We start from the raw sequence: 21,649 nt of genomic DNA, 5'->3' as shown, positions 1-21,649 counted from the left end.
TTCAACTGCTAACGTGAATCCGAAAAGAAGCGAGCGGCAGCCACGCTTCTTCTTGCAGCCTGTGCGATGCGCACACCAGCTCGGTGCTCTGCGCCCTCATTCGTATGCTCTTCGTACCATGTCGCGCTTTTCATTCTGCCGGAGTCGAAGCGTCGTCTACTTCTCGCCCGGAGAGCACGGTGCCGGAAGAGAAATGCCCCAGCCGACTGCCCTTCCGAAACACACCAGGGCTATGCACATTTCTCGCAGCGACATACAGCAGCACTTTCGGTCTTTTCTTGTCGTCCAAATGTAAAGGGAAAGATTCTCAGCAATGTCGGGCACAGAGAACAGTTTTAGGTCAACAAGCACGCCCAGAGCTTGCCCGCGACTCGTGGAAACTTGTGTTTGCACACATTCCAGTGGCAGCCCTCTTTCCTTTACAGCCTGCAGAGCGCCGTCAGATCGCGGTGCTCTCTGCACCTGCCTTCTCCCTTCCAAGTACCACTGCGCACAATACAGCCTTGCAGGAAGCAAAGGTGCGGATAGTCGTCTCGCAGAGAAGAACGTGCAAAGACGAAAAGATGTTCTTCTTTGCTCCTCCTCGTCGCCCAGATTGTGGTGCTGTACTGAAAGCCATGGCCAGCGAAAGGCTAATCCAGCAAGTGTTTCTCACCTGATGCATTTCGCTGAGGGAGAGCTGAGGAAAATCCTTGCACAGCACACTGCGGATGCGTGCAGTACACATGCTGAAGAGCGGCAAAACTCAAAGCCATCGCTGGGCTTCAGTTCTGTCCAGACCGCAGAAGGCGAAGAACGAAGCAGCTGGGCACCGCGTTAACGTACTCAGTGGACCGAATTTCAAATGTCCAGCCAAAAGCTGCTTCACAAGCAGATTCAGCTGAGAATGCTCTGGCTGGTTCACAAAGTAAGGCGTAGCCGTTGCACTCTATCACACTATCAGGCCAGAAGAAGTTTCTTACACCTTCAATGCTGCAGCGTCCATGCAGCTGGAGCACACGCAGTAGGACGCGTCGAGATAGAAGGCGTTCTTCAAGTACCCCCCTCCTCCAAGCAGCCTTGAAACTGAGCACAACACACTGCGGCTCGGGAGCTTCCTTCTCAGATAGACGTGCCGTCACGTTATTCACTCTCGCAGCTCCGTTGCCCACTTGCAGCAGCTGCTACCAAAGCAAAATGCTCCAGAAGTAAAAAGCACTGCCGGGCTGTACTTTCGCCTTGCCGCACGTGAAGCACCATAAACTGTCCGCTGTACTCTTTATTTCCCTTCTCCGCCGCATCTACCACTGTCATCTCTGCATCTCGAAGCATAAAGCTCGGCACAATTCCTCCCAGGGAAAGCTGGAAGAGAAATAGGTAGCAGCACAAGTAGCTGCAAGTGGAACTTTTGTTTTCAACTGCTAACGTGAATCCGAAAAGAAGCGAGCGGCAGCCACGCTTCTTCTTGCAGCCTGTGCGATGCGCACACCAGCTCGGTGCTCTGCGCCCTCATTCGTATGCTCTTCGTACCATGTCGCGCTTTTCATTCTGCCGGAGTCGAAGCGTCGTCTACTTCTCGCCTGAGAGCACGGTGCCGGCAGAGAAACGCTCCGGGCTTCTGCCTCTGCCGAAACACGCCTGGGCTATCCCTCTCAGCGTTAAGTAGCACAAAATGCTGTCTGCGTTGTGGTCTTAATCTTAAGGGAAAGATTCTCGGCTTCGGCTAGCACAGAGAACTTTGCTGGGACAATACATGTGTTTTATTATCCTTTCCCGCAAGAAGACTATGGTGCTTCTTTGGAACTGTTGGCCAGTGTAAGGCTAATCCAGCAAGTGCTTCTCTCCTGACACATTTCTCTGAGCGAGAGCTTCGGCGGACAGTTGGGCTCTGCGAAGCAGAAAGTCTGTGCTTGCACGTAGCGCTGAGGAGAATCTGTGCACAGCGCGCTCTGGATGCGTGCAGTACACACACTAAAGAGAGCCAAAGCTCAATGTCTCAGTTCTGTCCAGCGCCGGAAATTGAGAAGAACGCAGCCCCAGAGCTCTGGGCTGGAGTGTGCGATGGTTATGAGCTGTGCCACTCTTCTGCGTGTCTACTGCACGCATCCATAGTGTACAGTGCAAGGATTTTCCTCAGCTCTCGCTCAGCGAAATGCATTAGAAGGGAAGCACATGCTAGATTAGCCATTCGTTAGCCCACGCTTTCAGTAGAGCACCACAATCTGGGCGACGAGGAAAAGCAAAGAAGAACATCTTTTCGTCTTTGCACGATCTTCTCTGCGAGACATCTCTCCACGTCTTTGCTTCCTGCAAGGCTGTAAGGTGCGCGGTGGTACTTGGAAGGGAGAAGGCAGGTGCAGAGAGCACCGCGATCTGACGGCGCTCTGCAGGCTTAAAGGAAAGAAAGCTACCACTTGAATGTGGTGCAAATACCAATTTCCACGCGTCGCGGGTAAGCTCCGGGTAAGCTTGGTGACCTAAAACTGGGCGCTGAGTGAGACGTAACCGAGAATTTTTCCCTTTGCATTCCGGCTCCAACGCAAACAGAATGTGATGCTACTTAGCGCTGCGAAGGAAAGTGCATAGCCCTGGTGTGTTTGGGAAGAATCAGCAGCCTGGAGCGTTTTTCTGGAGCCTTTCTCCGCTGGCACCGTGCTCTCTGGGCGAGAAGTAGACGACGCTTCGACTCCGGCAGAATGAAAGCGCGACATGGTACGAAGAGCATTAAAGAATGAGGGCAGAGGGCCGAGCTGGTGTGTGCATCGCACAGGCTGCAAGAGGAAGCCTGGCTGTCACTCGCTTGTTTCCGGATTCACGTTAGCGTTTTAAAACAGAAAGTTCCACTTGCAGCTACTTGTGCTGCTACCTATTTCTCTTCCAGCGTTCCCTGGGAGGAATTGTGCCGAGCTTTATGCTTCGAGATGCAGAGATAACAGTGGTAGATGCGGCGGAGAATGGAAATACAGAGCACAGCGGACAGTTTATGGTGCTTTACGTGAGGCAAGGGAAAGTGCAGCCCGGCAGTGCTTTTTACTTCTGGAGCATTTTGCTTTGGTAGCAGCTGCTGCAAGTGGGCAACGGAGCTGCGAGAGTGAATAACGTGACGGCACGTCTATCTGAGAAGGAAGCTCCCGAGCCGCAGTGTGTTGTGCTCAGTTTCAAGGCTGCTTGGAGGAGGGGGGTACTTGAAGAACGCCTTCTATCTCGACGCGTCCTACTGCGTGTGCTCCAGCTGCATGGACGCTGCAGCATTGACGGTGTAGGATACTGCTTCTGGCCAGGTAGTGTGATGAATGGAAACGGCTGCGCCTTACTTTGTGAAGCAGCCAGAGCATTCTCAGCTGAATCTGCTTATGAAGCAGCTTTTGGCTGGACATTTGAAATTCCGTCCACTGAGTACGTTAACGCGGTGCCCAGTTGCTTCGTTCTTTGCCTTCTGCGGTCTGGACAAAACTGAAGCCCAGCGATGGCTTTGCCTTTTGGCGCTCTTCAGCGCGAACACTGCACGCATCCACAGTGTGCTGTGCACGGATTTTCCTCAGCTCGACGTACAATCATTTTCTTGCTGTTTCCAGAGTCTAAACTCTTCGTGAAACTCTCGCTCAGCGAGATGCGTCAGGAATGAGGCACTTGCTGGATGAGCTTTTCGCTAGCCAAGACTTTCAATACAGCACCACAATTCAGGCAAGAAGCAGGAGAAAGGAAGATCATCTTTTCGTCCTTCCACGTTCTTCTCTGCGAGATGACTATCCGTGTCTTTGCTTCCTGCAAGGCTGTAAGGGGCGCGGTAGTACTTAGAACTGAGAAGGCAGGTGCAGAGAGCACGGCGGTCTGACGGTGCTCTGCAGGCTGTAAAGGAAAGACGGCAACCACTTGAATGTGGTGCAAACACAAGTTTCCACGCGTCGCGGGTAAGCTCCGGGTAAGCTTGTTGACCTAAAACTGTGCGAGACGGAGCTGAGACTCTTTCCCTTTACATTTGGACGACAAGAAAGACCGAAAGTGCTGCTGTATGTCGCTGCGAGGGAAAGTGCATAGACCAGGCGCGTGTCAGCAGAAGCAGTCGGCTGGGGCATTTCGCTGCCGGCACCGTGCTCTCTGGGCGAGAAGTAGACGACGCTTCGACTCCGGCTGAATGAAAGAGCGACATGGGTACTAAAGAGGCCGAACGAAGGCGCAGAGCACCGGACTCGTGTCCGCAGCGTACAAACTGAGAAAGGAGCGTGGCTAGCACTCGCCTGCCTGCCCAATTCACGTTAGCATTGAGAAGGAGGAAGTTCAACGACAACTACTTCCTTGTGCTACTACTTATCCCTCTTCCAACCATCCCCAAAACCACTGGCGCTTAACTTTAGGCTTCGAGATGCAGCAAACACAGTGGTCGCTTCCAAGGAGAGGGGAAGTAGAGAGTGCAGCGGGGAGTTTAGGTGGCTTTACGTAAGGCAAGGGGAAGGTGCAGCCCAGCATTGGCTTTTTCTTCTAGTTCTTTTCTTCAGGAGAGCAGCTAGCAAGCAGGCTGCGAGAGGCAACAATGGGATGGCTCGTCTGTCGGAGAAGCCGCAGTCTACAGTGCTGCAGACTGCTGTGCACAGTTTTAATGCTGCTGTAAGTACACGGTACTTTTGGAACGTCTTCTCTCCTGACTCTCCCATCTCTGGGAGCTCTAGCTGCTTGAACCTGGCCACACTGAAGGTGTGTGGACGTGGTCGCGCTGCGAGTATCAAGTCTTCCAGAGAAGAGGGATAGTCAAGAAATGCTTTCTCACCTGGCCTATCTCTCAGTCCGAACTGTGGCTGCAAACGCTGCGCTGCAAGGGTGGACTTACCCACTTGGAGAGAATGTGATGATGCTCTAGATATAGTTGCGAAGGAAAGTGCTGCTCACTGGAATGTTTCGCCTAGTTCACAGACTTTAAAAGGACTAGGAAGGCCAACGCCTTGTTCTAGCACTTGTTCTCTGCGTGCAGCTGCTGGATGTTTGGAAGGGCTTTGGGATCCGCCAGAGGTGGAGGGTAGGATGCTACAGAGAGCTTGAAGGAAAGCGCCTATCTCCAGGGCCTTTGATGCAGTTCAGCGGGTGCGAGTGGCATGTTGAGCACGTTCATGATGGCACAGAAAAGGTTCTGAAAGAAAGAGGCCGTGCTGAAACTGCCTTTACTTTTGCGACTTAGAAACTGCTCAGCCAACAATGAAAAGATTCGTCTTGCTTCCCCGCTACGCGCAGGGTTACATCCTTTTATGTCTCCAAGAGGCAGCATGCACAGCGGAGCTCTTCCACCAACTGCTTCCACACGACTGGGGCCGCGCCAGCCAAGCGCTTTTTGCCGGGCACTGTCAGCGCTCATGGAAACAACCACACGACGGCGCTGCAGACTTGCAAAAGAAGGCCAAGCACCTGGCCCAGCTCGAAACCACCCCAAGGGCAGACAGAGGCAACTTGCAAACGGCCCTGCACTCAAATCAACGGTGTCAGGACAAAAAGGTTGCCCTCATCTTCCCCTTCCAAGAGCACACTCTTCTTTACACCACACCTCTTTGGCCCAAACAAATCTTTTCCCTCTCGCAGATTCCGCCCACCAGCTTGAAACCATCTGGCAAAAACAGGGCTCAAAACAGTGCCAGCTGAGGAAGATCTTGCTGCCTACAACTTCACCTGCACCCCTCAAACTAGCAGCACACACGCTGTTCTCAGCACTCTCCTTCTCAGCTCTAGGTACCATCCTAAGCCTTCCCTCTCCCAGAGTCAGGATCCAAAGGCAACGGCACCAGGGACTGCTCACACACTGAAGGCACCAGGACAAATAGCTTAAGAGCTTGGCCTTTGCATTCCCACCGACAGCTCAACAGCTCGAACCCAGAGAGAGCTCTGCCTGTTGGGAAAAGCCTTTAAAATCCCTAGGAGTACCTGATGTGCACATCCAAACCTGCCTTCCTTGCCAAAGAGAGCAACTACAAGCCCATCTCCAAAGAAACGGCATCCCCTCCTCCAAAATACAACACATCCAGCGACTGATCCGCCTCCAGTATTGAATATGTCCAACAATTGCCCCCACACGCACAGGGGCCAGAAGAGAAATGTCTTGCTGGACTATTCCTCCCCACAGTACCTTAACATCTGCTCCAGCAACACTGGCACTATGTCCTTGCCTTCCCAAGGAAAGGCACTCCGAGTCTCTTGGCCTTGCCTTGTCTAGTTCTTCTTAAGGTACCCTTGCTCTGCTTCCTTTGCCTACGTCTGCCTTGCCTCGCACTGCCTACAACTTGCTGGCTTTGCTTTGCCCGGCCTACCACTCTTTCCCTTGCCTTCCATGCAGGCAAGGCGCTGCAAACCGAGTGCAGGCAATTGTGGGCAAGTCAAGGGAGAGGTAGGCAAGGCCAGAGCAGTGAGGGGAAAGCAAATGGAGTGGTAGGCAAGAGAAGGTCCAGAAGTTAGAGGCAAGGCTGGCTGTAGGAAGGAAGGGCCACTGATGGGAAGGCCAGGCAGAAACAGGAAGGGCTCAGCAAGCCAAGGCCCTGGAGGAAAACAGTAGGCAGGTCATGTGCTGGGCATGGCCGTGCAAAGGAATGCAAGGCTCCAGAGGGCTAGCAGGGCAAGGCAAGGCAACTGTTGTGTTGCCAAGGCAAGGCCAGGCAAGGCAGGTGAGAAGTACATTCAAGGACTGCTGGTACACAAAAGTGGCCAGGACCAAGTGCTCTGTGTGGCCTTGATCCCGCGTGGGTCATCTCTCCTCTGTACCTAAAAGACTTGAGCTACCTGCTTTCCCTTGTATGCAAAAGAACTCTCTTTCTGGTCCCCGAGCTCAAGGGCAAAATGTGAATTGCCCCTCCAAGGTTCAAGACATGCAAGGATTGCTCCCAGACAAAGGCTGCACACAGAGATGAGTGTGGCAACATGCGTCCTCCCCTGGTCTTCCTCTCATGGGATCCTGAAACACCGGAGATGCTTGAGAGCTTTGAGATTCCTCGGAGGAGCAGAAAGGGCAGGGCAAGGCCCAGAAATGTCATTGAAAAGGGGTGTTGAATTCCAGGTGGGGGAGGGGTGAGCAAGGTCATGCAAGGCAAGGGAGGGGTTCAAGGGCAAGGCAAGGCAAGTGGTGGCTTTGCGAGGCGAGGCAAGGCAATGAGGGTCCTAGAAGGAAAAGGAAAGATGAGGCCAGACCTAGACGAATGTGAAAGGAAGTCAGGTGGGGGATGGGTGAGCAAGTCAGTGCAAGGCAGGGGAGAAAAGGCAGGTTGAGGGAAGGCTACAGAGGGGGCAGCAAGGAAATGCAAGGCATGGGGAAGCATGCGAGGAGTGGGTGCTGCCAGCCGGTGGGGATGGCAGGGGCGGGGCCACTGCAAGTAGCATGGTGGGGATGTGGAGGGGGTGTTAGTGTGCGGGAGGTGTGTGTGTGTGTGTGTGTGCAGTGGAGTGCAGGGTAAGTGCAGGTGTGTGTGTGCGTATACGGGGGTTTTGTGCCAGGTGCTGTGCCGGGGAGAGCCGTTCCACCGCAAGGAAGGTGTGGGCGTGAAAGGAGTAAGATAGATGTGTCTTTACAAAGAGACCGTGTGAATCTCTCCTTAGACAAGGCTAGGAATTTACAGGGGGGGAAGTAACAGAAGAAAGTATTCGTTCTAGAAACTGTTACTAATCAACAGAGACTGTTGCTCAGCCAAGGCCCTGCTAAATTCCCGAACCTAGAGCAAGGCAGCAAAGACTTCCCAGCATTAGGAATAGTTTGGTTTTCTTCCTTTTCCATTCCAAAAGGGGAGTGCATATTAGAGGGGGGCATAGAGTAGGCAGTTCCGGAAGTCTGTAATTCCCGAGTACCTCAGAGGGTGCTGTTGCCAGGAACTTAGCATCAGAAGGGGGCTGCTTCCCGCAATCATTTGAGAGACTCCATGGCAAAAGCCCCATGGCCTCTCCCTGGAGTTGAAGAATGTTACAGGACTCCTCTGTCTCCTTTTTGGTGGATGAAGAAACTCAGAAAGCCACACTTCTGCCAGAACTCTCCAAGATGCCCCCTTTGCTCCCCGTGACTCCATCACTGCCCAGGAAGCTGTCTTTTCTACCACAGCAGTTTGACATACAGTTAAAAGTCGTGTGGCAGAGAAAAAAGGCAAGAATTGGTTTCCAAGGGATGGCAAACAAGAGATACCAGAACCTTTGGCCCTACCAATATTAAAGCAACTCCATTAAGAGAGTTCTTGCACTTCCTGAGGATTGGCAGAAGCCTATCTCATGATGTATGTTGCTGGGGGTCTTTTTAGACTGGCAAAAGGAGCTGTTGAAGGTTGCTTGATCTGTGCTAAAGCCAACAGCCAAGTTACAAAGTAACTTGCTAGAGGAGGGAGGCCTTGGGCTGCATGGCCCTTCCAAAGATGCCAGGTGGATTTTCCGGAGATGCCCCAAGTGGCAAGGCTTAATATCTTCTGGTAATCGTATGTCAGCTAGCAAGGTGGCCAGAAGTATTTCCAACTACTTCAGTAATGACAGGATCAGTTCTTAAGGCATTTTTGGAACAAATCATTCCAAGATACAGCATTGTAGAAGCAATAGATTCAGATAGGGGAACTCATTTTGCAGGAAAGATCCTTCAAGGGGTTTTGGCTTCTTTAGGAACACAATGGAACCTCCATAGGCCCTGGCACCCCCAGAGCTCGGCTCGGGTAGAAAACAATGAAGAGAGAAATAAACACCTTTTGAAGCTGGTAATAGAAACCAAGATGCCATGGGTAGGGCTTTGGACATTGGCTTTGGTGAGAATGAGGGCCCAACCCAGAAGAGAGATTCAGTTATCTCCCTTTCAATCGTTGTTTGCAATTGCCCTCCTGGTAAGTCTCCACCCAGTGGGGGGGGTAGAGGCAAGTGATGCATTTTTAAAACCATCTGTGGCCAGGATCCTGCTTCTTGTGAAACCCCTTCAACAGGAAACTCAGCTGGCGCAAGCCCGGCCTTTGGACTTTGCTGCTTTTAACATCCAACCAGGAGATTGAGTCCTAATTAAGGAGTAGAAAGAAGCGCCAGTGCTGGTGAAATGGCGTGGCCCATTCCAAGTGTCACTGACGACAGAAAACAGCCGTCAAGTAAGCTGAACACAGGTGAACCCGTCACTCTCGGGTCAAGGTCTCTGAAGCCTCAGAGATTTGCACATCTCAGCTGGAGGAGAAGGCCGGGAGGCCGTGACTGACACTCTGCAGGAGTGGGCCGGAGCAGTAGGCAGTGCTTCGACATCGGAAGAAGCCCCGCAGTCCTACCTTCAGACCGTCTGCTGAAATAGACTGTAAAGGCATCCCTCCTCTAGAATCTCCACTCACTTGGGGGCTAATACTTGTGGCCATTTTGTTACGTTAAGTGGTTTCTGTGTCTTCAATTGCCACAGGTGCTGCAGAAGACAACGGGAAAATTAGACTAGCTAATTAGATGACACTATTAAAACATTTTCCTTACTAATTCTACTTTGATATGGTCAGCTGAGTTTAGGCCAGGAGTGGGAGAATCAATTTGCAGCCTTAGGAGAAGAAGTAGCAAAAGTTTTTAACCTTAGCAATTGCTGGCTCTGTGGAAGGCCAGGAGGATCTGAAGAGTGGCCATAGTTGGCTAGCCCAGCTGAACCTAAATGGTGGGTCAATGTGAGGGCCACAGTGGGATGGGATTTGGGGCCAAAGAAGGAAGTTCACGGCCACTTCATTCTTCTCCAACAGGCACTTATTGCCTAATAGGATAGGGCGTGTCTATGTAGGAAAAGGCAATTGTCAATTGACTTTCCCTCTGGGCTTGAACAACTGGGTTTGGACCCCCAATTGCCCTCCTTCCAATTGTTCCAAATATCAAGGCAAATGCAATCAAATACCTGTTCGGCTCACTAACAGTAGCTGCGTAAGGCGTTCTTATCACACTTACCAAAAATATTTGGAAGCCTGTAAAGCAATGGGGAGGGACAAGGGGTTTTTTTGACCACCTGTTTTTGAGCAGTCCCCACAAAAATTCCACAAATAGAAGACATGTTGTTTGTGATTATCAGTGGGAATGGCCACACCGGATTGGAACTCAAAGCCTTTTAGTGAGTTCTGCTCCAAATCCAACCAAGCAGCTTGCAGATGTAAATGTAGGTGGGAACCCTGTGCGGGAGCTTGGAAATGCAAATGCTGGGACCCTTATGGTGGGGCAACTCTTGTTGGAGGACCGTTAGGCCCGGGAATCCTGCTGTATTTTGAGCCACCAATTGATGACCATGGGTAGGTTCCTTTGCTAATGGAACACGGGCTTTGAAAGGACAGTATTGGATTTGTGGCCAACATGCTTAGCTCAGGTTACCTCCAAACTGGTCAGGGATATGGTATATTTAGTAGACTGTTGTTCTTTTTGCTACTACAAGTTCTGGGAAATCGCTTAGGAATCAAAATCTGTGATGATTTAATTAGAGAAAAGCAGTCAGCTGATGCAGCCCTGGCTGGAGGGAGCACCCCAAAACGGGGAAATGATGAACGGCCAACAGAACAAGTTACCCAACACGATGGACCAGCCCCTTGGAAACCTAAGGAATTAATCCCAGATGCCTGGGAACCCATTTATCATTTGAAGGAGATAATTAGGTTACAAGCTGTCTCAGAAATAATTACCAACCAGCCAGCCACAGCGCTTGACCTTTTTGCTGAGCAACCCACTTAAATGAGGAAAGCGGTAATTCAACATTGGATGGTATTAGATTATCTGTTAGCAGAAGAAGGAGGAGTTTGTGGGAAATTAAATGACTCGAGCTGCTGTTTGCAAGCAGATGACAGCGGAAAAGTGGTCAAACAAATAACAAAGGAAATAACGTCAGCTCGTGGACCTGTCCAAATGTTGAAAGGATGGGGATGGGACATGTTTTCATGGTTAACTGGCCAGCTCTGGGCTAAATGAATACGATTCCTCCTCTTATATGCTATAGCAACTCTCATCTTTTTACCATGTGTGACACCATGCTGGCTGCAGCTCTTTCAGCAGGTGCTCAAGGGGATGCCGCTAGCAGCCATGCCTACCTGATCCAGAAATGACTACAAAAGGACAGAAAAGGATGTCACTGCAAATAATATCAAAACCCAAGAAGACTCCAGAAGAAAAAATTAAATCCATGGTAATTAAGGTTTGTAAAGACAAATACAGAGCAAATAAAAAGAGGAGGGATTAAAAGGAATGAGATGGATGAGTCTTTACAAAGAGACCGTGTGAATCGGCCTGTAGACAAGGCTAGGAAGTTATGGCTAGTGAAGTAACAGAAGAAACTAGGAGTTCTCTAGAACTGTTACTAATCATCAGAGACTGTTGATTAATCAAGGCCGTGTTAAATTCCTGAACCTAGAGCAAGGCAACAAAGACTTAAGAGCATTAGGAATGGGGTTCTTATCTTTCTTCTCGATGCCAAGAGGGGGGTGCATATTAGAGGGGGGCGCATAGAGTAGGCAGTTCCGGAAGTCTGTATCTCCCGAATACCTCAGCCAGTGGGGAAAAGGAAGAGGGTGCTGTGGCCGGGAACTTGGCATCAAAAGGGGGCTGCATCCCGCAACCGTTTGACAGACGCCATGGGAAAAGCCCCATGGACTCTCCGTGTAGTCGAAGAATGTTGCAGGACTCCTCTGTCTCCTTTTCGGATATAAACCTCAGGCATCGTGGATTAATTTTCCCTAACGGCAGCGACCTGCCGCGTGGTCTCCGTGCTCCTCTCCAGCCCCCCGGGACGTGTAAAATAGTTCCCAGCGGCTCCCACCGCGCGTTGCAGACGGCTGCGCGGCCCCGGGGCTGCCCGCAGTGCTCCCCTGCCCCGCCAGGGCTGCCCGCGGGCTGCGGAGCCGCCTCGCCACCGGCGCGGCCAGGGCCGGGGCCCTTCTCGACAGCAGCCGAGGGGCTGCGGAGCGGGCGGCTGCCGGACGATCAGCTATTTTATGCCGCGCGGTGCTGCCGCCTCCATCTAGCTCTCCATCGCGCCGCCGCCCGCCGCCCGCCTGGGCGCGCTCACGCTCGGCCGCGCTCGCCGCCCGCCCAGCCTCGCCGGAAGCTCTCCCGCCCGGGCTGTGCCCCGGCTCCGCCGGCAGCTCGGCAGGGCCCGGCCGCACGCGTGCTGCGTGGCTCGGAGCAGCCGCGTTGCGCCGCAGGCGACGGGGAAGGCGGGGCGGGCCGGCGCCATCGTGGTAGCGCGAGGAGAGGAGCGCCCGGGCGGGGCGGCGAGCGGCGCGGCGGTGAGCGCTTCTGCTTCCTGTCGCTCGGCGGCCGCCCACGGCAGGTGCCGTGTGACCCCGCGGAGCGGCGGGGCCGGCCGGGCGGTGCGCGGCGAGGCTTTCGGCCAGCGGCGGCCACAGCGAGAGGCTGCTGGCACTGCCCGTGCCGGTGGAGAGAGCGGGGATCCGAGGCCGGCCTTCCCCGGGCGACGAGGGGAGGCCGCCTTTGCCGCGCTGCCCTCCGTGCAGCATGTGGCCGATTCCGGCGAACCCGGGGTCTCCGCAGCGGCGCGGGCGGGAGGGAAGTGGGGAGCGCGCTCGGTGCCGTGCCGGCCGCTCCCGGCCAGCGCTGCGCTGCGCCGAGGCGTTTTCCCGCCCGTCCTGGGAAGGACATAAGCGACACCGTAGTTGGAGCTTAGCTGTCAGGGGGTACAACTTCCCTCCATTGGCGACCTCCTTTTCCCTCTGATTCAGCTACCTTGTGGTAGGTGCGATGGTGCTGAAGAAGGGTGGCGGCTTGGCACAGTTGCTGTCATAGGTGGTGCGAGAGCTCCACGCAAGGAGCTTTGAGTGGCATGTGTGAGGGTAGGAGGGTTCGGCACCCATAGCTGAAGGCAAAAAAGGTCAGGGCATGTCATCAGCCGCAGTCGTGCTAAGTTGTTCATCTTTGCAAACTGCTTGCCGAGTTGTTCCTTTCTTAGGTAATGGGGTTTTGTATCAACCAGAACTGCAAATGGTCAGTATTTGCAGACAAGGTTACTTGGACTGTTGTTGAAGTGAGTGTAGCAGTTTCTATGGCATTCTGCAAAAAAAGTGACAGGTCTCCCTGTGTTCCCCAGTTCTTAACAAAGATGAAGTTAACAAACCCCTGAAAAGAGGTTTTGCAAAACTTCAGGGATATTTTCCTACTAGTACTGTAGAGACAACCATAGTCACCTTGTCTTTCCAAAAGTGAAGGTTCCCTATTTTTGTCCAAGAGCATCAAGTGCTTTTGATCAGCGTTTGTGTGCATGCATTAGCCTCGTTCTTGCTCTTCCTTGGAGAACTTTTACAATACTCACATGATCTGTGTAGGCTGCAGACTGCAGTGGTGAACTTCAAGGCTTCCAGCAGAAGGGAGATGCTATCCACATTTTGGATTCTCCTTAGTCTGAACCTTCAACGTCCAAGGCTTCACTTTTCAAGCAGTTGGAAGAGCTCCAAATTAAGACATGAACAGGTCTTAATTGACCTTGCCACCGCCTCAGTTAGTCAAGTAATGCTGTGCATTGGATTTGACTAGTGCAACATGTGCTTAAAATATGTAGAGTAACTCCTCGATTACCCTCTCAGAAGGGTTGGAATGGAGAACAAGGAGTTCCCAAGACAAATATTTGGTGTACGAGGAGTAGAATTTAGGAGTTGATTGCAGAGCACTGCATGCACAAATGTCTAAGGAGAATCCATCTTTTGATGTCCCATCTATGCTTGTTCTCATTTGAAATCCTGCACATTCTGCAGGCTGGTTTTGTTAGGCTTGGGGCTGGGGAAGGAGTGATGGTGGGGGAGGAGTGGGTGTTGGTTTTGGGTTATTTTTTTGTTTCCAGAATAGTGTACACAGAACTTGTGCCCAAAACCAGCAGTAGGAAACAATGCAGGTATAAAAGAAGGTCACAGAAATGTCAGATAATACGAATCTGAAAGCGCTTCAGTATTTTACTCAGGAGTTTCACTCTAACAAGGTGATTTTCCTTCACAGAAATGTAGTGGCAGGCTTATGCCATGCTAGAAGTGATGACCTTTCTCTGCCCCAAATTGAGCAGCAAAAGGTTTTGGCTCTTAATTTGAACCCCTGAGCCAGCTGTGTTTCAGGCTGCAGAAGCTGCAGCTGTTGTGGCAGACGCGGGGTGCAGCCCTGCCTGCCAGTTCCGAGCTGGCCTGCGCTGGTGGCAGCCGTCAGCGCCCGGGGTCCCCTGTGCCACCCATGCCAGGGCTCTGCCTGCCTGCCTCGCAGCCCTGGTAGCCTCAGGGAAACATCGCACTACTCCATCTGCTTTAAAAACAAACAAGCAAACAAAAAGCTCCCTGTAAATATATGTAGAAGTCTTGAAACTAATTCTCAGCGCTTGCTCGGAGTTTGTTGATGGAGCAAATGGATTTTGGATAAACTGCTATTGCTAGTACTACTTAGGTTCCTAAACTTCAGAAGGGAGGCTATGGTGGTCACGTACCCCTGAGGAATGTTGGCAACAGTAAGACAGCTCAGTCATTTCAAGGTGGCCAGAAAATGGGTGTGGCAGTGGAGTGGACACTCTGTGAGTAGGTAGCCTTAAGTCATGTAACGACATGCACTTCAGTGGGAATTTTGCATCAACACCAAGAGATTGTGTCATGATGTGTTGCGTAACAACAAATTGGGCCAAAATTCTGCTGATTTTGACCAAGGTGGATGGGCCACCTTCACTTAAGCTGGCAAAGGGACATAAGTCAATGATGTTTGAAAAACAGCCATGAAACATAGCCCCTTTAGTTTGTTGCTCTGTTGCAAGTCTGCAAAGCTCTGTTGACAGGTCATTGGAAGTAGCTGTTGGAATCTAAGTGCAGTTGGACGCTTTGTCAGTCAGCATCAGCAGGAGGCTTAACGGTTTAGGTTGAGAGGTGGTGCATGGTTTTTTTTCAGAGGAATGGCCCAGTGAAGAGCAGTGTTCACTGCCATGACTACCGTTGTAGCCTTCAAGAGCAATGGTTCATTCAGAGAGAACTTCCTTGGTTCTGCTGGTTTGGTTTCGCAGCTGGAGCAAAGGTACAGCACTGGAAGCAATTCCTAGGGCAGAAGCGGGAGATATCCGAAGCTCTGGACTTCGTTGCCTAAGTGAGCGTAGTCTAATTGGAAGAGTGGTGAGCATCAGTGATATCAGATTTTTTACAAGTTCTTAATTCTGTCAAAACAAGAAAGAAGGAGAGTGATGAAGATGAAATCCTTTCCTCTTCAATCTGCCTACGCAACAACTTCAGCTGTAGTTGTAATGTGTATTCACCTATTTTGAATTGCCCAAAACCAGGCCTAGAGATGCTTCAGAGTCAGAGAAGCGGGTATTTGCTTTATTCGGCGCTGGGTGCATGGGGGATCACTCCTCCTAACACACACACACAGAGCACTCCATACAGTCCAGCATTATGTGTAAAATTTATGAACATTCATCACAATTCTTGGGATAGGAGTGGTTCTAGAAATTACTTCTCGGAAGTCATTAATATCATTAGCATACGTGCCATGCATGCGCTGTGTACGCTGATGGGCGCACTGAGGAAGGCTCCTCTTCTTCCTCGAGGGTCTTTCTGATGAAGATCAGTAGTCTTTGTCACAATGCACTTTTTACCTTTCTTTCTGGAGCATGCGCAGTTCTTCGGTGGCTGATGCAGCGATCTCTGTGCCGGTTTTCAAAAGATCCTGTTCCTCTTATCTTGACAAGATTAAGGCGAATCCTGCTGCTTAGGTTTTGTGATTAACATTTGCTGTCTCTTAGTAGTTCACTCGTGTTTACATGAGTTAACTATGGATCAACCCCCTTCTCAATTTTAGCACTGAAAGGATATTAGAGTCATTTAAAGAGATGTCTCCTATGGAGTACTATAAAACTGCCATAATGGTAAGACGTTTTCATACAGTAGTTTTAGCACAGAAGTAATATATGTACAATCTTGGATGTTTCATCCTGCTGGCTCAGGAGCCAGTATTGAGCTTTTCTCCTTTAAATCCAGTCTTAGAGCTCTGCAAGGATCACTGCAGCATGACGTTGTGACAAGGGGACGCTGATTCATGCATAAACCTTTGACGCTTTCCTTCTATCTTCAAGCAGCTTTGAAAACCAGTGATTATCTGGCATGTTGCGACTTGAGAGTCATGGTAAAGGTTTCACCAAACACTTTGTAATATCAGGCTACAGCTTTCATTCCTAAGGAAAGAGCATTGAGCAGATTGCTGGCAAAATGCTGAAAGAATGAGCCAAAACCAAAATCCTTTAATGGGAAAGATGGAAAAAATTTAGATGTGTTTATTTGAACTAAAAATAATGTGGACCAAGCCTAAATGTATTTCACACTAAATTCTTAGAACTGATTTTAAGGGAAGAAGTGAGAAAGATGAATTCCCAAGCGGAATTTTCAGCAGCATAATATTGAGCATTTATTAGTAGAACAAAGGCATATCACAGTGCAGGAGCACTTAGCAATATTGCTAGAGGCGTGGCTCCATTCATTTTACTGTGAACTTTAGTACTTCTTTAAACATAGTCCTTAAGCCCAGAAAGTCATTTACACTTCACTCAACTTTCCCCCCTCCGTCTCTGCCCCCTTGCGCCAGCACACGCCAGCACACTGCCACCTCGGTCCTCTGAGTAGCTCCAGAATTGAAGGCAGGCACCCCCCTCCGGTGCCTCCTCAGTCTCCAACCTAATTTGTAGTTGATGGGTTCTTTGGGAGGTGTGAGTTTTGATGAGATAACAGACTTCCTGGGATGCATGCGGTTTATCTTCTTTGTTTCTTGAAGATGTCTTGGTTTCCACCTCTGTAATTTCTCAACTTAAAGGACATTTATTATCATGTGTTTCTTCCTACGTTTCCCAACATGTTACCACTCATTCGAAGTTACAATTTACTCTAGTCTTGTTTTTACTTACCTATATTTTACCTTAACACTATTTCTACATAGTACATTCTCACTTCTAAATGTTAAAGTGATAGATGCGAAAGACAAAATTTATCGTTCACTCATTTATCACAGGAGGAATGTGTTAGCTGCTTGTGTTGCAGTTCACTTGTAATTGTGGTCTATTACCGCAGGCCTGGGCCCTAGGGTGTATCACTGTGTCCCGCAGCCATAGGGAGGAGGAGGAGAGAAGATCCAGCAGGCAGGAATTGTGCACCAAGATTTATTCATTTAATTATTTCACAAACTCTTTTACAGACTTTTTTCTTCATAGTCTAATTGGACAAAGGATCAGCCCCCCCCTTGGGGTGATTGGCTAAAATCCTAAACCATCCATTGTCAAAATATTTTTCTACTAGACCATAAACCAGACTTTTCAAGGTTGCAGGTGGCTTGGTTGTTTACATACTCTGCTACCTCTTCTGTGAGAGAGAAAAGTCTCTCACAGACTTAGAAAATAGCAAGAAAATCCTCGCTAGCAGCATTTTGGTATCTACAATTCCCCCTTTTTGTTTGATAAGATAACAACTCCACTATTAATCCTAAATAGAAATTTACATCAGTTATTAATTCTAAATATGTCCTTAAGGCTTTAACGATCTGACTCCATAACAAGAAATTTAAAGTTCAGTCTCTGCTTGTGGAAGGACCATCCCAGTCTCTGCTTGTAGAAGGACCATCTGCCTGATGGTCAACATCTTGGTCATCATCAGAAGAGTCTGATGGCTGATGATCTACATTCTGGTGGCCACTTGGATGGTTGGTGTTCTGGTCATCATTTGGAGGTTGCCTGTTCTGCCTCTGGTGCCGTAGGGCAGGGCGAACACATTTTGCAGCTAGCCACCGTACCCCAGTATCTGTAGAAACGCAAGCATAGCCACGACCCCAAACCATAAGTTCCCGCAGGCCTTCCCACTGGTTAGTGAGTAAATTCCACACCCAGACTTTTGCCCAGGGCAGTTGTCTCTTGCCTGCAGATTGCAATGAGAGAAAGTGATTCAGAAGAACAGGATTCTTTGAATTTTGTGGTACCGTAAGGTGATTAATTGTATACGAGCTTTTGCTAGTCGGCTTCAGTAACCAAATTCAAAGGTTCCTGTGAGAATCGTTGAAAAGCCATGATAACAGCCCTTAATTCAACTAACTAAGCAGAGTCTGACTCGGATTGGTGTGTTAATCAACCACTGCAAAGGCAGTGTAGGATACTGTGCACCTTTGCGCACAGTGACCCCTGCTAAAAATTTGTCCCGATCCGTATGCCCCAGGCTGCCAACACATCCCGTCCCCAAAGGTTAAGGGAAGTGGTAGTAACATAAGGCCTAATTGTAGCTGTGTGCCCCTCTGAGTCCTTCACCGTCACAGGCCGTTCGCTTCAATAGCTCTGTGTGGTTCATCCTCATCCTGTGATGGCCGATCCCACTGGGGGTAAAGGCCATGAGGGAGGCCACGCAGAGAAGGAGATGATAGTTACATCAGCACCAGTATCAATCAAACCTTGAAGCTGAGTCCAGGGCGGACGGGCGTTCGGCAGGATCAGGGTACACGTCATCTGTGGCCTTTGGTCAGAGATGTCTGCAGTCCAGAAGGCCTGCAGAAGTCCTGTAGATCCACTGCCGTTATCTTTGTGAGTTTGTTGTTCTATCCTGGGGACACAAGACTTAAAAGGCACTAATTTAGCAAGGCAGGTCTTTTCAGGAATAGTTACAGGGGGTTTTCAAATTCCCTATAAAACTGAGGACAAGGCTCCGAGGAGCGGATTCCCATCAATCCGACCTCATCCTCATCCTATCGCATTAAACCTGTTAGAAGCCAGACCTGAACAGCCCCTCTCTTCCTTTGTCTCTGAGCTAACGTGAGCCGACATCAACGGCTCCTGCCGTGTTTCCCTCTGCAAAGAAGCCAGCTAGCTAGCCCAGCAAGCTCTTTTCCTGATCCCGAAGTCGCTTCAGCGACGCGTGGAGGTAACGCAGCTGGACTGTCTCTGACCAGGGGCACGCCAGAGTCAGTGCCTCGAGCACCAAACGCTGCGTTATTGGACATTGAAGGTTCAGGCTAAGGAGAATCCAAAACGTGGACAGCATCTCCCTTCTGCTGGAAGCCTTGAAGTTCACCACTGCAGTCTGCAGCCTACACAGATCATGTGAGTATTGTAAAAGTTCTCCAAGGAAGAGCAAGAACGAGGCTAATGCATGCACACAAACGCTGATCAAAAGCACTTGATGCTCTTGGACAAAAATAGGGAACCTTCACTTTTGGAAAGACAAGGTGACTATGGTTGTCTCTACAGTACTAGTAGGAAAATATCCCTGAAGTTTTGCAAAACCTCTTTTCAGGGGTTTGTTAACTTCATCTTTGTTAAGAACTGGGGAACACAGGGAGACCTGTCACTTTTTTTGCAGAATGCCATAGAAACTGCTACACTCACTTCAACAACAGTCCAAGTAACCTTCTCTGCAAATACTGACCATTTGCAGTTCTGGTTGATACAAGCCCCCATTACCTAAGAAAGGAACAACTCGGCAAGCAGTTTGCATAGATGAACAACTTAGCACGACTGCGGCTGATGACATGCCCTGACCTTTTTTGCCTTCAGCTATGGGTGCCGTACCCTCCTACCCTCACACATGCCACTCAAAGATCCACCTGTGACAGCAACTGTGCCAAGCCGCCACCCTTCTTCAGCACCATCGCACCTACCACAAGGTAGCTGAATCAGAGGGAAAAGGAGGTCGCCAATGGAGGTGTTATAAACATATATTATATTGGCTTCTCGCAAAGTATAAAGTAGATATTATATAATGTTAGAAATGCTTTTTGCTGTGTGGATGTAGTTTTCTCTCTTTTTAGCAAGAATGTTAGCAAGTGTGAGCACGTAAGATAACCTCCAAACGAACAGAGGATGAGGCCCGAAAAGCTGCTAATCAACACTTTGTCTAGGGAGCAAAAGGGCCCAAAGGCTACTCCGCCCGGAGAACAGGCGGCCAGGAGAGTCCAAGAGCCGTTATCACCACTCTGCCCGGAGAGACGAAGAGGCCCAAAGCTGCAATCAGCCCTGTCTGTCTGGAGAATTAAGAAATCCACCCTACCATCGACTCTTGCCTAGCGGGCCCAACCCCAAGAATCAAGAGAAATAAAACCACAAGGCAGAAGACTACGCATGCTCTAAAAAGGCGGACCAAGGAGTGGCCATGCAGAACAGCTCCAGGAAAAGTTTTAATATGAATAAAGAACAGACAGTAAAAATGGTATAAAAAAGACTCACCTCTGGCATCAGGTGTGCTCTTGGCAGAGCACCAAGGCACCCGGCCATTACCCCGTTGCTTTATTTGATGTGTCTCTTATTGTCTTTATATTAAACCCTTTAAATTCTCACAGGAGAGTGAACCTCGTTTTTCACAATTAAGGGCTCGTCCCGGAGCTACACCTCGCCTCTGAAAAGCGTGGGAGGATTCAAGAAGCAAGGGTAAGGCGCCTCCCGCCCAAGTTGGCAGGACCTTTGCTTAGCATCCTCTGGCGTGATTTGGTGGCAGCAGGGCAACACCCGGAGGACAAGAAAGACACAAAAATAAAGCAAATGAAAGAGAGCGCTCTCGACAAAAATCCCACAGACACTGGAAAAGAAACAGGACTGGGAAGTATTGTCCAAAGAAAAAGGGGGTGGTTACGGGAGATGAGCGTGTGTGAATGAGACGTGGGCTGGTTGCCCCCAGATCTGCGAAGCGAGTGTGGCAGTCTCTGAGTGCTGCCGTTCCGTCTTGTTCACGAGAACAGCGGCCAGCGAGGAGACAAAGCGAGAGATAAGCGGAGTGAAAGAATCTCCGGGGGTGACTGGGACGGGGTCCCAGAGAAGGGGTTGCAAAGTGGGAGCTACCCCCCCATATGCTGGGTTGAGGAAAACTCCAAGAGCACCCAGGGCCTAAAAGTACCCCAAGAGAGGTTGGGGTTTGGATGCTAGCAATGCTGGGTTGAGGGAAATCCAAGAGCACCCAGAATCCTGAGGATTATATCATACCCATGGGTGGATACTAACAAGTGACTTGAAAGAGGTACCTTATTATTCTGTTGTGAGTAGGAATGAGTGAGTGAACAAATATTAAAAAAGAGTGAATGTGTGAATGAAAAACTGTGTAATTCGAAGTTAACTTTGTTTTTGGGGAAGGTGAGCTCTAATAAATTTTTTGGTATTTTTTGTACTGTGAAAGGGTGGGTAGTATTTTACAGCAGTGAAGATTGGTGTTTTAAAGGAATGAATTAGTATTTCAAAGGGGGGGATAAATTGGTATTTTGAGTAATAGAGAACTCCTGGAAAAATGGGACAACAACCTAGTAAATTAAGTTCAAATTATAAAAGGGTGCCAGAGGATATACCCCGAGACAGTCCCCTCGGGGTCAAACTCGCAAACTGGGAAACTGATCCTTCTACAAAAGGAAAAGAGAAAGTAAAAATGATTCAATTCTGCATGAAAGAGTGGGTAAAAAAGGAAATCAGATCTGATCATGTGTACTGGCCAAAATACGGGTCTGATGAGGCATGGATTTGCCAGGCTCTAAATGTATTTGTAAATTCAAAAGAGCCATCTCACCCTGAGGAGAGAGAATATGCTTCTTGCTGGACAGGAATTACAAAACCTCTGGGAACCAAAGTCTTCAAAATATCAGAAACCGCAGAGGAAAAGCAAACAGAAGAGAAAAAAGGCTGAGACCCTTTAGAAGTATTGCCTCCGCCGCCAGCACCAGAAGCTGCCCTCCTCCCCCTGGCTCCGGGGCTTCCCCCGCCAGCCCCCCCTCCGCCCGCACCGGGGGCCTT

Source organism: Aphelocoma coerulescens, unplaced genomic scaffold (genome assembly GCF_041296385.1).
Source record: "Aphelocoma coerulescens isolate FSJ_1873_10779 unplaced genomic scaffold, UR_Acoe_1.0 HiC_scaffold_39, whole genome shotgun sequence".
In the NCBI taxonomy this organism is placed as follows: domain Eukaryota; kingdom Metazoa; phylum Chordata; class Aves; order Passeriformes; family Corvidae; genus Aphelocoma; species Aphelocoma coerulescens.
The sequence above is the reverse complement of the archived record's forward strand: the minus strand, read 5'-3'. Positions refer to the sequence as shown.